Source organism: Etheostoma cragini, chromosome 18 (assembly GCF_013103735.1).
Source record: "Etheostoma cragini isolate CJK2018 chromosome 18, CSU_Ecrag_1.0, whole genome shotgun sequence".
NCBI lineage: Eukaryota > Metazoa > Chordata > Actinopteri > Perciformes > Percidae > Etheostoma > Etheostoma cragini.
In genome coordinates this window covers 12,281,626-12,298,761 of record NC_048424.1, presented here as the reverse complement: position 1 = coordinate 12,298,761, position 17,136 = coordinate 12,281,626, and the positions used below count along the sequence as shown (strand labels likewise).

Here is a 17,136-nt window from a genome sequence, read left to right as displayed (position 1 = left end):
AAAAGCCGCATTGCACGTTATCGCAAACGCTTGGTTGCAGTTGTTTCTGCTAAGGGTGGCCCAACCAGTTATTAGGTTTAGGGGGCAATCACTTTTCACACAGGGCCATGATGGTTTGGATTTTTTTCACCTTTAATAATAAACACCTTCATTTACAAATTGCATTTTGTGTTTACTTGTGTTGTCCTTGACTGTTGTTTAAATTGGTTTGATGTTCCGAAACACTTAAGTGTGACAAACATGCAAAGGAACAGGAAATGAGGAAGGGGGCAAACACTTTTTCACACCACTGTATATGTATATAATATTTTTTTATTTCCTAAAAATATACCCAGACAACACATTATATTTTGCATCCAAGATTGGATAAGATACGGGAATAACGTGAGATTGTGTGTGTGTGTGTGTGCGTGCGTGCGTGTGTGTCTGTGTGTGTGCGTGCTTGAAAGACTTAGAAATACTTTTTACTGCATCTCTCCCATACCTTGCCCCAGCTGATATCACTTACTTCCTGCCGTCTTCTCCTGTCCGTTCTCTCTGCATCTGTCCGTTCAGAGAGGGAGAAAGAGGGGGATGACATGCATCAAGGGGTGTAAATTATGTTGATAGCCTAACTGGCCTTTTTCTTTCACTCTTTTCCAAAACAAATACACATGCTAGCCAGATAGAGATCTTTACGACACAAGGTGGTGTTGCAATCCGTTCTCACTCCAAACTAGTAAAATACGGATGTTTGGACAGTGACTGTCCGCGTCTGATGCGACGAATAAAGGCACCCTTGGGCGTGCGTGTAGAACGTACTGGGGAGAGCAGCATGTAGATGGGGTCTGGCGAGAAGGCCTGGTATGTAAGGGGGAAATTCTGCGTAGGGGGTTGGATGGTTCAAACACAAGATTTTCACCCAGGAGAGCGGGGTTTGTGTCCCGCGTGTTTCCATGACCGTCCCGTTATTGGTTACAGCGTGTCAGGGAAGCCGCTTTCTTCTTTAACCACTCACAACCTTTTCATAAACCCAACTGTTTGTTCCCGCAAATCATAAACCGTAAGCCCTCCCACAACCTTTTCCTTAACCTAACAGCGTCAAAGAGACGCCAATAGTCCCGACCAAGTGCGTGTTGTAGGACGCTAAAGGTCTCCTAAAGGGTCCATATTTTACAAGACGGGAGTGAGGATGTGTTGGTGGTGTCCACAGGGGCCACCAAAACTTTAACCTTCTGGGCTGTTGTGGTTTAGCGTTACGTCATATATATTTTTTCCTCCCTGGTCTTGTGTTGTAGTTTCTATGTTGTGTTCCCTTGTAAGTGTATCTATGTTCTGTTTCCTGTTTTATTTTGATAGTCTGGTTTTCTTTGCTGTCTTGTCTTCAGCTTTACTTCCGGTGTTTTCCCGCTCTTGTAATTACCTGATGTCCTCCACCTGTTTCCCAGTCCTTATGTCACCTGCCTCTCGGTATCTCATTACCCAGTGTATTTAGTGTCTGTTGTCCCCTTGTCTCTTGTCAGATCCTTTTGTGTGTTTGGTTTGTTTGGTTACTCCTGCTGGTGTGTCTCTTCCCTATGAACGTCTTCCCCTTGTAAGTTCTTTCTAGTCTTTGTGTCCCAGTTTTCGTTTTTTCCTTTTCTGTTTTGGACTTTTTGGGTTTTTGGATTTTAGACTTTGTGTTTTCCTTTTTTTGTTCCTTTTTTGTGTTTTCCTTGTTTTTGTATTTTTTTTGTTGGACTCTTTTGTTAACAAATCATCAACAGAACACCTGCCTTCCTCCATGCCTCCTCTGTGTTTTAGTCCTCACTTCATTGAACTGTCACTAGGGCACCTTAATACCAATATGAATAACGGCAATATGGATAGGAGTTGTTTGAGAAATTATCTTCTGGACTTGGTCATAGTGACAAATACATAACGTGAATTGGTGTGTTTTGTCAGGTATTTAGTAACTTTTAATTTAGGATGTATTTTATATGCTTCGTTCAAAATATCCTTTAAAAACCATTGTGACATGTACAACTGCATTCATTTCTGCACTGTTCAACATTGGAAACTAAAAGCACATACAGCTGGAAACCAGACTTTCCTTCTCACTCTACTTGATTTCCTTCCTTGAAGGAGATACCGCTTACTGAAAATCATGTGACTTCCTAGGAAAAGTCCTTCGCTTGACTAGCCCGGGTAGGTTGATACGTAAAAGCTGGCAGCAGATGTACTCTAGAGGTACAATGAAGGACTGAATAATTTTTATTGTGTCATGCACACAAAAAAAGTATGCCAAGTGACCAGATAACAGAATAGCAACATAAATTAAAGAAATAATCTTTTTTACCATGCTTTTGAGACAAAAGTCGCCAACTTTTGTCAGTAATTAAACATTATATGCCAATTTATAATGTTTTTATGAATCTTTTAATTTTTGGCACTGCTTTAATTATTACAAAAACCATTGCAAGATGCTAATATGACTTGACTTCTTTCCTAAATTAAGGAAGAATGATTAAAAACCCAATGATGTGGGTGCCCAGATAGCTTAGTTGGTAGTGGGTACCCACATGTAGAGGTTTACTCCTCACTGCAGCGGGCCCGGGTTGGACTCTGACCTGCGGCCCTTTGCTGCATGTTATTCCCCCTCTGTCTCCTCTTTCATGTCTTCGTCTGTCCTGTAAAATAAAGACCTAAAATGCCCAAAAATTAATCTTCAATTAAAAAAAGAAAAAGATGATTACAGTGATGTAAGAGCAGTGCAGAACAAGTTCAGGGAGAAGTAGTAGCACATGTGCTGTGTACAACCAAAACTCCAGAATCCAGCTGAGCGAGAACAGGCGAGAGTTTCCTAACACCGCGGCGAGTCCTGACACGATGCCTGATTGTGACTCTTAGCCGGGGATGGGATCGCGGAACAGGGAGTGAGACTAGACCCAGAAAAACGGGATTCCACTCTCCCTCCCTGCTCACGGGGCAACATACCTCTCCCAAGAGTTTCCCACGAGAAAAAACTCTGGCGTTTTTCGGTCTAGGTATCAGCTAGAAAAAAAAAGAGAGACAGGGAGATGGATGTATAGATAGATTATAAATGGAGCAGCATGGAAAGGGGGCATGTTTCGTTGTAAGACATGGAGGGTGGGGTGAGGTTCTGACAGCAGACTCACACTCAGAGGGATTAGGTGTGAGCTTCATGGGAAATCCACTAGATAAGCATCAGCTGGCCATCTATGGACCACAAGGCTTTCATAACTGTCTACTAAGTTGTGTTCAGCTTGGAGACAGGCACTTAATAGCCAAGTGGTTCTATCAAGATGTCAAGGTGAACACCCAGGAGAACACCTGAGTCAACGTGAGCCTTTATAGCTGTTCATAGAGAAACAAATACAGACATATGTGTACAATATGCTAGGGTGTGGTTCATTTCTCCTGCCAATTGCATCTCACGTTACCCACTAATGTAGCAGGAATTGCCGGTGATGTGACTTTTTTTTTTGTTTGCTCTCTTCTTTCCTTCCTCCTTCCAACGCCTCCATCCTTCCCTCAGTGCCTTTGTTGGGAGGATGAAGTCATAGCTGTCAAACCTGTTCTTTGCCTTCATTTCAGCTGGATCTGAAGGGATTTCATTCCTTCACCCCTTCTTCCTTCTCTTTTTAAGGAACGTTCTGGGGAATTATGAGTAAGTTGAGTACTAGACCTGTATTCTCTGTATGTGTATGTGTGTATATATACTGTGTATGCCACATCAATTAAGTACATAAACTAAGGGCTGAGTTTAAGCTGGGGTGGACTAAGCCCGGATGCCCTCAAGCCGGGCTACCGACCGACCTTTGACCTACCTATTAAGGGAGCAACTAAAACAAGAACTTTACATACAACACATTATTTACTCTCATTTCTAAGTGTTGCTGCATGTGGAATAATGTGCAATTAGGTGTTCTATGAAAAAAACAATTAAAGTTCAACATTGTTGCAGTGGTGGAAAACATATTCCGATCTAGGCTTTAGTTGAAGTACAGTAAAAGTATTCTCAGCAAACTCTACTTAACGCCAGTGTAATTAATGTTGAAAAACTAGCAAGTAGCATCTCGTCTAACCCTTCCCCCTGCCCTCAGCGCTCCCCCCAAAATAGTCAAGATGGAGTCTTTTAACTTTTTTTTTAAACTTTTGGGCTTTTATCTGAAACAATGCATCATATTTTAGAAGCTACTCTTTTATTTTGGATGAAAAAATACACCTGTAATATAAATGTAGTGGAGTAGAAGTATAAAGGAGCGCAAAGGGAAACACTCAAGTAAAGTATCTCATAATTCTACTTAAGTACAGTACTTAAAGTAAATCCTAATATCATTAATGAAATTGTAAGACATTGCATTTTATTTACTTGCTCACTAAAGGTAAAATGTGTCTCCTGAGCTAAGAAGACATTTTCCAATGTAGGGCTGACTCACTCTTTGCATCTTATTTGCATAGTTTTGCATTCTACCCAATTGCTTGCCAAGTTATACATTTAGCTATCTATTTGCTAAATATTGGGTTTTTCTGCGTGTGCCTGAAGGTACAACATTATGATATGAAGGAAATCTCAAACTAAGATTTTTAAAGGTGGTACCGTCTCCTCCCTCGGACTGACAGCTTGTTGTAAAGTCATTGCAAACCTGAGGCTTCCAGGTGAAGGATCTTTATTGTTGTTGCTGTTTCATCTCTTGCGCAAACACAAGCAGAAGAACCTTTTAGGTGTTTGCACAGCTACATCCTGTTCCAGAGAATCCCCCCCCCCCCCACACACACACACACAGATGCACCCCTACCACAGCATGTACAGTAAACTCCACAAAAGTAAAATAGTGCTGCTTATGTTTAGCAACATAGCCCAGATAGATGTTGTCCCAAGGTCTAGCTACTGTAGGGGGCTTCATTACCTTTTGGAGTTACCAGAATAAGAAAAAAAAAAGATTTGTGCTGTAGTGGTTTTGTTATTTTTAGGGATGAAGAACCCATTTTACAACTGCATTGTGCGAGTTATGACTGTAGGACGAACAAAACCATCCGTAGGACATTGTAAAATGTGTTTTTGCAATAACTCTGCATCTGAACTGACATGTCTTCCTTAGATTCTTCTCTGGTCAAAATGCTAAACTATTATTACATTACAAAGCCAGTATAGTACACACACCGGGCGTTCTGACTCAGTCCACAGATGTAAATCCAACGGTGACAGCTTGCTTTGTCACTATATAAAATATAATAATATAATAATATTTCCATGTGTAGCATTGAAATAAGTGAAATACTTGCCAACTGCATGGATGGCAGCAAATGTATCTTAAAGGGTGAAATTGATGAGAAAATGTAGTGAATTCACTCTGATAGACCCAAGTGTTGGCAAGCACCTGTCTTGCTCACAATGATCATTAATTGAGACTTTAACGACAAAAACAAGTTTAGTGAATTAAAAGTCCAATGCTGACAGACAAAAACATCAGATCTTCCTCAAATTAATACCTGAAACAAACATATTTATTCAGGTTTTCCAAATTGTTTTTGTTTAGGACTTATCTTGCGCCCTTTTAATTATATAATCTTCTTGCGTCTTTTACTTCTGCAATGGCAACCGACTAGAGAGTTGGTGCCAGCAGCTGTTTATTAAAGTTTGCGCTACAAATGGATGAAAGCGTGATAGAAAGAGAACTGTCTTTGAGATCATTTCTTTTCTACTCAGTTGTCCAGCGATGGCACAATTTTTCTCTCATAGACCAGGTGCCAAATATAAATCAATGTGACTGTGACAGTATAATTTCTGAATGAAGCTGTGATGAAAAAAGTGCTGATGTTTCACTCTGTAGAGGATGATCAAGGTAAGAAACTGACTTTTAAAGAATTTTAAAGACAGATTTTTTACACAGAATGGAAATCTTCAGAGTGGTAGCCAAGGGACTGTACCAGTCCTGGATGCAGGCTCTTTTGTCACAATTAATAACTTCAGCAATAACTTCCTTGTGACACAATCCTTGGTAAGTTCTGGCTGAATATGTGTGTACTGTGAGTGTTTATCACGGGGCGGTGCGTGTTCAAACTCGTCCAGGAGTCACAGAAAAGACAACACAGTGTTTGTGTGTATTGCAGTGAAACAGATACAGAAAGAGAAGAGGAGGTACTCCTTCATCTTGCTGTAAAGAGCACTTACCCATCTTACTGTTCCTCATGCTTGTGATGTTTTGCCTTTATGTTTCTTTCTCTCCTTTTTTCAATTAGGCCTCCTTCTTTTGGTCCCTGTTGCTGCAGAGCAAACAATGGCCAACTAGCCAACATTTCTATCCATCACACCTTGAGAACATCTTGGCACGTATTGTAAAACCAACACACATCTTCAACTTCACAACTTGCCCTCACACACATCCTGTACTTACTCAGATGTGTAAAGAAGAGCACCAGAAGGGGCCCTGTTGCTGTGATACATACACACAGTCTTTTTGACTCTAACCTGTTTCCAAGTGCACTACAACACATGCCCACACACTTTTTGTATGTGCAAGTGACTTGTACGTGTGTGTGTACGTGTGTGTGTGTGTGTGTGTGTGCGTGTGTGCGTATTTTATATCAAGGCCCTGTGTTTCCTGTTTTGCAATCCTCCCCATGCCCTCCCAGAAAATGTCTGTCGCTGGCCAATTCAGGAACAGCCGGTTTTCTCTGCCCCCCCCCCCCCCCCCTCAGAGAGAGCATTTAACACTAAGGCATCTGCAGCCTCCATTTGTTTAAATAAAAATCTCATATCATAAAGCTTTTATTTTGTTGTATTTTGTTGTATGTATGTTTTATGTTATACCGTGCCTTTCTTCTGACAATAAACAGAGCTATTATGATCCAAACCCCTACAAATTATCCAGTATAACTTGATTTTAGGCTGCAATCAAATCCAAAGCTGAGCTCAAAATGATTAGTAATGTTTGAAGCAATGGGTCCTTTGCACACAAAGGTTGACCAATACGTGCTTCTCATTATTAGCTGTCAACCTTTGACCTTTGGTCAGTGACCAATTTGATCAGCGGTAGCTAGCTAACTAATTAAGCTAACGTTATCAACGTGGTTGATTACACCTTCTCTGGCTGCCTACTTACAGCAGACTTGTTCTGAGTTAAGAATTGTTTAAAATGCACTTGATGGCTGCACGCATGAGAAACAACTGATGCTAAAGCTACCAAGGCAAAACGTGTCCATGAAGATCTATTGCAGTGTTGAACAAAGGCTGGAAAAATGTGTGTTCAGACTGTTATATCGTTCTAAACTTTTTAATTGTTTAGCTTAATAATTATTATTTGAGGCATACGTAAAGCTATCTCAGCTAACTTTGCTGTATAGTAAACTTCCCCAAAACCTTGGGTGACCAGACGTCCCCGGTTGTGTCTGTCCCCGGAAATGTCCCCGGTTTTCGCTGTAAATGACAGACACAAAATTGGAATGAAAGAAAGAAAAGATTGACCAAACGGAGCCGATAGTCGCACACCCGACACAGGCAGGCTCAAGACAGAGCCAGCGCTGTTCAGAGCTCAGAGATGTTTTAGAATGTCTTATTTTACGATGCTAAAATTACTGATTGTTTACATGGAGTCTGATGGCTTTGGCAAACGCAATTTCGCAGACATTTATGTTTAAAAAAAGGATCTAAATCTTTAACAGTAAGGTCGATCTCCTTAGAAATCCTTTCCAGAATGTTGTCAGACACTTGGAATATTAATCTGAGTCTGTCAGCAGCAAAACGAGCACTTTTATGAACGTAACTACAAGTTGGACAGTTATGCTATTAACTCACATTGTTGCTTGTTTTTCTGTTGCCGACTCCAGCTATCTCGTTTAATACTGGATCAATGTCAAAGGAAAACATTTCCTCAATAGTTTTTATTGTGTCTGCTACTCAATGAGCTGTTGGAGAAACAAGCCTGAAGCAAAAAAGCAAAAGCTGTCAGATAAATGTAGTTCAGTAAACATTCCCCTCTGAGGTGTAGTGGAGTGCAAGTATGAAGTAGCAGCAGGGGTCCTTCTAGGATCAGACCTTTAGGGGGGGGGCTCAGCCCTTAATTTAAACAGCTCTAGGTCTAGTGTCCCTGTTTTAAGTTTTACAAAATTAAAAACATTACGTGTTTTGGAGGTATATGCGTTTCTGAGCTGAAAATGTCCCTGGATTTTGTCTGAAAATCTAAAATGTAAAGCGCAAGACAGAGCTGCTAATGTTAGTCTAAGCTCTGATAGCATTTGCAAAAAGGGGAAACACAATGTGGATGTTTGCCTGTTGTGGATGGGGAGTTCCTGGTGAGTTCTGGGCTGAACACTAGCTCTAGCCAATGTTTTTACGTTGGCTGTACAAACGGTTCTGGTCAAATATGTGACATGTGAAAACAATTGGCTCTTTGCTGTGTTTGGTTGTGGGTAAGTAATAAGTAAGTATTATTCCTTTCCTTATGTAAATGAAAAGTGTGGAAAGTCGGCAAAAATGCAAATTTTAATAAGAAGAGTTGGACACAGCGCGGGTTTTAAGAGTGGTTATCTTATATATTACAGAGAAAAAAAATTGTAACGTCAAAGGCAGAGGTGATAAAATTGCATGGCTCCAGGTTATCTACCTGGATGCACCTGTGTGTGTGTGTGTGTGTGTGTGTGTGTGTGTGTGTGTGTGTGTGTGTTTGCATATGAAAATCTCCTCCTTGCCCTGCAACAATCTGTCCAGAGAGCTGTGTACCTGCAGTTTACAACTCTCCTGACTAACGTGCTAACAATAACACTTAAGACAACTGTGTCAGGTCAAATACCTCTACGGGTTGCTGCTGTTACATGTAGTGGGGGGGGGGGGCATTTTTGTATTTATTACTACCATTTTCTGCCGTATGGCCATGCCGATTGGGGTGGTTTCCCCTGAAGGCAGGTGTGCCTGTTTGCATATGTGTGAGTGTGAGGGATTGACTATGCAGCCGGGAGTTCCCCTGAGGTACGTAATTCACAACTTTCACTCATCAATACTACACAATGATGGATGACTAAAATGACTATGTAAGATTCATATTCTTCATATAGTTGAACAGCAAGTCAGGGATTCCCAGTATGTATATATAGCAAACACTGCACCCTTAGTCAAAAAGAACGACAAAAAAAGAACAACAGGTGCAGCATTTGCACATGGTGCAGCACGACTCTACTCAAGTCAAAAATTTTAATATTATATTTAAAAAAACAAATAAAATCATTTAAAAAACAAACTGATTGTTTTTAGAAAAAAAACGTGGAGCAAACACAGGTGATACTATTCGGCCAATCGGTGCAGCACACAATAAACTTTTGACCTTGCTTACGCAGCAACGTATTTACACAGAAGAAGAGTGCAATATTTGGAGCCGTTAGGATTAGCAAAGTGAGTGTAACGTTGTTTTTTACTACCTAAAAGTTTGGAGACTTTATCAAAACCGTTAACGTTACTCTGCTGTGAATGACATTTTAATCAGGAGAGACATGTTTGCACATATGCAAATGAGGTTTATTGTACAGCTCTATAAAATGTACAAAGTCTTTGGCGATTAGACTCTATATCTATATAGGGGTGGAGTACCATCAGACCCACTGATGGAACCCAGACACCGATGGGGGCAACGAAGGAGCCCGCAGACCAGACAAAAGGAGGCCCTGGACCGGTCAGCTGGAGTAGAGGACTGGAGGTGGAGGGTTGCACTCTCTGCCTGCAACGACAGCTGAATGTCACAGAGAGAAACAGATTTTTAAAAGCAGGGTTGTGGCTCTGTGATTGGCCCTTGCGATCTGTGTACAATTCTGATTGGTTAAGCAGAAAGGTGAACGCCTCCACAAGCCGATTCCATTTAGGAAGAGAGCATTGATTAAATTAGGTCTTCCTGAAAGAATTTCCGCTGAGCTGTATTTAAGTCAGCAGAGACTTGTTGCATACATGCGACAGTTGTATACAGCAAAAAAAATACAATTATTACAATAACAACTGAAGTGATTTAGGAGTGCACTGATTAAAAGTTAGGTCTTCCTGAAAGATTTACATTGATTCATTTAATTGGGGTCTATGCAAGAACTTCACTCTTTTCGGTCTCATAGCAGAAGATTACAGTGAACATGTGTTTTACAGAACTGAATGAATGGATCATTGAATCCAAAGTTATACAGCGCGCAGGACATTGCTTTGTTATAGCCCTGAAAACGTGTTTGAAACAGGTTCAGTGGCTTGTTTAGATATATGAATGTATGAATGCTGTGTGAGGATGCACGTGTGTATGTTTTTGTGTGTGTGTTTATGTGTTTAGTTGGCTGTATGTGATTATTTGGCCTGCTGATTACTCTTCTGCAATTATAAGCTACTGTATGAAAGCAAGCCCGGCTTGTTGGCTGGTATTTGAAACATGTTCGGTGGGCTAATCAGAGTTTCCTGGTGCTGTTGTATCGGCAACTTTAGTGCATGAAAAACATTAATCTCTCTCTCCCTCTTGTTCGCTCGCTTAGTAAACCACTGCGGAGGTGGGAGCGTATCTGAGAATCTGCATGTATGCGTGTAGGCTACGTGTGTCAAGGGAAACTCATTTTAGAGCACCCTCACTGACACAGTGCACAAACCCGCCATTTTTTTAAAAGCCAGGCTATCAGCATTAGCGTTTGCATTGTTTTTATTTACTTGACTTAGAGTTTAAAAAACGCAGTACAACTAACAAAGTGCAGACTCTGTTTTGAGAAAAGGACCTGCTACCAAGAGTGAGTTGAGTGTAGTCGAGGCAGACCATGCAGGGGAAATTAGGCAATAGAGGGGATTCCAGTAACAACCAATATGTTGTAGCCGTGGAAAAGTCTTCGGGTGTTTGTATCAGTAATGTTGACGATGAGAAAGAACGCTACACTCTCAGAGTTCCAAGAAGAAAAGAAGAAAACATTTGTTATTGAAGAACACACACACCCCAGTTGCAGTGGTGGCCCGCTAATACACTATGCATCCATTGATCTAGCTAAATATGAATATGCAGAGTGTGTGTTCACACTAGTGTTTCCAGGTTGCGTTCATGAAGACAAATGGCTAAATCCTAAATCCTTTCCTTCATGCTCTGTTGGTCGGTAATGAACAAACTACTGCACTTATTTTTTTGTTTCTGCCTACAATCATGATCATCAAGATCGTGGCTCATAAATAGTTCCGTTTATCAGGCACACGTTACTTTCTGTGCTGTGGTGTAGATATGTCATTCAAGAAAACTATTTCGAGATAGTGATGTAATCTAACAAATTTTAACATAAATTCAGATTACGCCATTGTTTTGCAAAAGCACTGACGAAAACACAGGACCCCCTTTTTCAAATGTTCTGCTCTGGAGAGTTTTCGAAAATCTTTATTTGTGTGATATCTGCCAGCGTAGTGTGGACGGAAAAGTCAAAATGAAAGAAAAGGAAACATTTTTAAAATTCTGTGACAAAATGAACGTTAACATCAGTCTTCCTCTCTCAACTTGGCCCTCTTCTGGCGCACTAAAAGGATGTGATGTCACAGTTGGGATTTAGGTAATTCAAAGATAGAGCAGAGCAATCCCCAGCTCTCAACAGCCTGTGAGACAGGTGGTGCAGTTTATCATCTGGTAGAGTATGATCGTACTAAACAGGGTACATGCTAGAATAATAACTTCTCCATTTCCAAACACAGTGTGTGAGTGTTTCTATTGGCTGAGAACACAGTTAAACAAAAGTGAACTCTGTAGCTGGCTAGAGATTGCACGGACACAGGAAATGTGTACTGGAAGTGAATGACAGACAGAGTGAATATTCAGCTTAAGTATCAATGTACTCATCTTCAGGTTGGCCCTCTGTGCCCGTAAAACAGCGATGTTCAATGTAAGAGGATCACTGAGGTTAAAACTGCCAATTAAAAAGTCAAAAGTCCTCTTGTTAAATACAAACCGATTTACAATAAAGGAAGACTTCGTTTCAAACGTTTTGTCCATTAGGTGTGTCGATTGGTCCGCTGCTCTGTCTGTAAGATTGGAGGCAGCCATGCTGTGCAGTGCTGTGTTTGTTGTTATGGTACAGAGGTGATCCCTCATGTCTCTCTCAGTGAGCAGCTGTCACTCCCTGCACCTCTGCTGTTGTTGTTCTCTTGATGAGGTACTTTCCCTCCCTCACACTTCCTCCCACATGACCCTTTGTTTATGACAGTGTGTGTGTGTGTGTGTGTGTGTGTCTGTCTGATACATGTGGCACATGTATGTGATGTGGGCCCACGGATTCTCAGAACATAATTTAAACCGAATGTACCTTCACTACTGATTATGTGCCTGCCCAAACACACAAAACAGGCTCTGATACATTCAGTATCAGTACATTCAGATACATACATATTACATCTTCCTCTTGTGTACAAATGCACATTCATTGGAATCTGAATCACCGGCAGATACCAGCAATCACAACCCAAACCTCACTGGTCAGCGTTGTTTCTCACTTTTTACTCACACAGTTAGTGACGTGCTGATTGTGTGACGATGTCGTGTCGTGTAATTGGTTTTGCATAACTCCTGCTTCTCTTTTCCACACACACTCTCTCATCTTGCATCTCTTTTGGCTTCCAGCGCCATAATGGCCACTGTACAAGCATGTGGGCGTCCATCAGGGGTAAGAGCAAGTTTTTTTTCGGGAAGACAGGAAATGACAGGTACTGTGTGTGCGTATGCGAATGCGTGTGTGTGTGTGTGTGTGTGTGTGTTTAAGGGTGTGAGCATCTGCGTGAGGATAGATAGAGAGCTGGTTTTAACAACAGAAAGATAATTTGCTTAACTCAGGCGAGCTGTGCTGCGGGTGTGTGTGGTGAGAATACGTGAATGCCTGCTCGGGGAGAACGAGTGTGAAAGCATTGCAACAGTTTTTGCTGCATTGTTTTTTTTGCCATCACTATACATATACATGAAAAGCAGGTGTGTGACCAATCTTCCTGTTTGGGTGTGCATGCGTATACAGGATGGACATTAGCTACAGCGTATGTGCGTGAGCTATCCTACACGAACGTGTGTCTCCATGTATTTGTGCGAACACGCATGCGCTACCGGGAAAATAGTCAGTTTATTTGGATGTATGTGTCAAGTGGAGCCGCACTAAGGCTCTGTGTCACCGCTCACTTTCTAACACTGTCTCTTCTTTGAGGAATATTATCCAACACCGACCTTTCTTTCACCTTTAACTTTTTCTCTGCTTTTATTGGACTTTTCATCCCCAAATGGCAGGAACCAAACTCTTGGAGCAATTGGGAATCCCCTGCTAAACGGCTTCTTTGATAAACGAAAGGTAGAGAGCTGCACCCAGCAGATGGTACGTGGTGAGTGGATAAGGGCTGAACATGACAGATTACTATTAACTCATGTTGTGCAGAATAAAGGAGGCTTAAAACATGTACTTCAGTGGCATGAATTCTCGATAACACTGTTTGAACGTTATTTATGACATGCAAATCTGTATACTTTCTGTATTTCCACTTGTGTTCAACACCAGGACAACATGACAGAAATCATTTCTTCTTTTTTTATTACGATTATTTTTTGGCTATTTCTGCCTTTAATAACCAGGACAGCATGTTACAACGGAAATCCTTTCTGAAACCTTATGTTGACTATAAACAATGTGTTTTCTGTTTAGAAAAGCATCATATTTGTGATCATTAAAGGTTCTAGTGTCAGTCGTGTGAGTGTAATAAATACTTTAATGAAAAAGGACTGAACTGGTTGTTATTCTGAAGTGATTCCACTTAAAATGTAACCTCTAATATGTGCACTACTGCAAAGATGAAGTTGTGGTAGAACACATGCACACACACACACACACACATACACACACACGTACATAAAGAGTCTGTATCCATCTGTTTTCACTGCTTTTTTCCCCCCTCTCAACTCAACAATCCCACAACTTCTTATCTCTCAGCACGGCTGTTCTTCTGCCACCCTAAATCCTGCCCCCCTCTTTCTCACACTCTCCACATCCTCACACACACACACACACACACACACACACACACACACACACACACACACACACACACACACACACACACACACCTCAACCCTTGCTGATGAGCTAAGGCGCCCCTGCTTGGTCACATTACCCCAATGTTGCATCCAGATAACTACATTGTGAAGCCTGTGGTTTTTTGTGTGTGTGTGTCTTGTGTGTGTGCGAGAGCTCATTTCAAGGTGTGTATCATTATTACACTCAAGATGCTGTTAGTCTGAGACATAAATAAAGAGATCTGACTTTCGAACATTGCTTTTTTTTGAACTGCTTCTTTGCAAAAATGCATCCTATTAACATTCTTAGGTGTAGATATTCAAGCTTACATTATCCATCCATGTCCTTTAGCTAAATTAATCTTCATGGTTTTAAAACTGTATGTTTAGAATTGTAGATTAGTTGTAAAACTTAAATCTACAAAAAAACAAAAAGCAAAAGCTCAGCTGCATTTTTTAAGTTCTATAATCCTTTTTATATATTGTATTACCCTGTCACACAACAGGAAAGTGTTTATTTTAGGATATTTTATAGTTTACAGTTATATGAAGATAATGTATTATATAGTGGTCTACAGTGTGTGCATTGGAGTTCAGTTATCCGTTGTCTGTAATATATAAATTAGCCAACATTAACTCCTAAACCATGTTGTACAGTATCACCGTGTTACAGGAGAGGAGATAAATGCAGCCGATTAACGAGTGACCGGTGACGTCACATTCACTTATGTTACCAGTAAATTCATAATTAATAGGAAATTACCAAAAAGCAGGCAGACAAGCAATGTACTGCATGTTTTCCAGTCTTCTCTTCCTTTTTGAGTGTGAGAAAAATAATAATTTCCAAACACATTGTACACTTTGCGGGTTTATCAGTCTTCGTGTTGACAATGCAAATGTGCATTGTCAGCCTTAAAAGCCCTGTGACACACACACACACACACACACACACACACACACATCAACTTCTCTTTTGTCATAGTGCTGGTAATTAAACACTTAACATATTGTGTAATTCTTGGTTATTAGTGGATTTAATTTTTTTCTTATCTATTGCATCTTGGAAACTATCTTTCAATAATGATAATAGCATAAAATGAATACACAAAAAAGAAAACCCTGCTAAATAGATAGATAGATAGATAGATAGATAGATAGATAGATAGATAGATAGATAGATAGTCCCCTTTTGCATGATCTTTTTAGCAGTGTGTCTTCATGTGTGTGTCAGCACCTTGTTGCATCAGCTCAGATAAGACCTCTGAAACACACACTGCCAGCTCTCTGGTATCTCTTTCTCTTATCTTTAGGGGGACAGGTGTCTCAAAACCTGCCATCTGCATCTCTTAGTACATTTATCAAACAAGAATACACAGACACACACACACCCACACACAAACTCACACATAGAACTGTTTGTTCAAAATTTCCCGCCATTGATAACGTCATTTATCTGCAGCTATCAGAGACCTATGTACAGCCAATTCAGCTGATAATGCATCAGATGAAGTCATTTTGATACTAAAACGTCTATTTCAGGAAATGTTTTAGTGTGAAAAAAAACTCCTAGTTGGAGACAACCATCGTTTTACACATTTTTGGGGTTTTCTAAGTACTTCTACTTCTTTTGTTTGCATTTGTGCCTCTTTTTTCAAAGCACTAAATGCTAAAGAAGAGCATTGCTGGCACATAAAATGTATACAAACTGAGCATGCACACTCACACACATTCACACATGCTGACACTACACACTCACACGTACACAAACACACATACACACTCAGAGAAATTTGGGTTAGTGTGTACTTTGTCAGCACTTGCTACTCTTCCTGTAAACTTCCACAGAAGAGTATTGATGTGAAGTGAGTCAGGAGTTGTTGCGGTGTGTAGTGCATGTATTTCAATGTTTGGTCAATACTGTTTATTTTGTACAAAGTCTCCTCCTGCATGTCTAGGTGCAAAGTATTAAGGCCTTTGCACACCAAGTCTGTATTTCTCATCCACGTTGCACGTTTAAAAATGACGATTTCCCAGAACACTTCACTAATGTCCTATGAAGCAGTGTGATGCATTCAATGCCAGCTGTACTGTTGTTTTTTTGTTCTGTCTCACTCATCATGCACTTTCTTCCCATATGTCCTCTCCAACACACACACACACACACACACACACACACACACACACACACACACACACACACACACACACACACACACACACAGAGAGAAAAAGATAAACTGTACAGAGGAACATTTGCTCGCTTTAGCTGTCTAACTTGGAACTAATGATGTCAGGACGTGACAGTCATCGCTCTGTTCGCCAGTTTATTTCATAACAGGTGTCATGCATACAAAGAGAACGGGTGTGCGCCTGTGTGTGTGTGTCTGTGTACATTTGCCTTTTCAGCCTGGCTATGTTTTGGACTGCAGACCACAAACAAGCCTGAGGTCGGAGTATTGTTATCTCATTGGTGCAATTATGCCCACTCCTTCTTGCTCACATACACACACACCACACACACAACTTTCACTCCATTACCTCCAACCACATCCACCCTCCAAATGAGTTCAAGGGCAGTGGGGGGTGTATCTGAAGGGGTGTGTGAGTGTGTTTTGGAGGGACGAAGGGCAGATCGAGGGCAGATTCATCATCTGTTGGGGGACCCCGGTGACAAGTGTCCTAAATCAGGGTACTCAGGCGTGTTCATCCCATGTGAATCGACTTGTCAGAATCACTTAGAGACAACAATGGAGTAGATGGGCAGAGGAGAAGAGAGGAGAGGAGAGGTTAGGAGAGGAGACAGACACATGTATGTGTATGTGTTAGTGGATGTTACAGAAGACTTGAAATGAAATTGAGAATTGAAATGTGAATGTTTGTGTGTAGTTATGGTGATGGCAGGGTAGTGTGGAGTTATGTTGAATGACAACTCCATTTTCTGTGTGTGTGTGTGTGTGTGCGTGCACGTGTGTGTGGTGAGACACATTGAAAGGCCCTTCCTTCTGCTCTATTTACCTAGGTGAATGGGGAAGCTGGACCAAGTCTGAGCGGGAAAACAGAAAACATGTCATTCTGCGGTGTGTGTGTGTGTGTGTGTGTGTGTGTGTGTGTGTGTGTGTGTGTGTGTGTGTGT

At 40.9% G+C, this 17,136-nt stretch overlaps 2 long non-coding RNA genes across 2 annotated transcripts; both read left to right on the top strand.

The window, feature by feature from the left end:
• The first annotated feature begins 698 nt into the window (after positions 1-698).
• LOC117961754 lies at positions 699-9,386 on the top strand. The gene is made up of 3 exons (XR_004660482.1): positions 699-784; positions 1,924-1,930; positions 9,376-9,386. It is a non-coding gene; the product is annotated as an uncharacterized LOC117961754 (long non-coding RNA).
• Positions 9,387-12,341: 2,955 nt separating this feature from the next.
• On the top strand, positions 12,342-13,393 carry LOC117961781. Its single transcript, XR_004660489.1, has 2 exons — positions 12,342-12,621; positions 13,227-13,393. It is a non-coding gene; the product is annotated as an uncharacterized LOC117961781 (long non-coding RNA).
• The last annotated feature ends 3,743 nt before the right edge of the window (positions 13,394-17,136 follow it).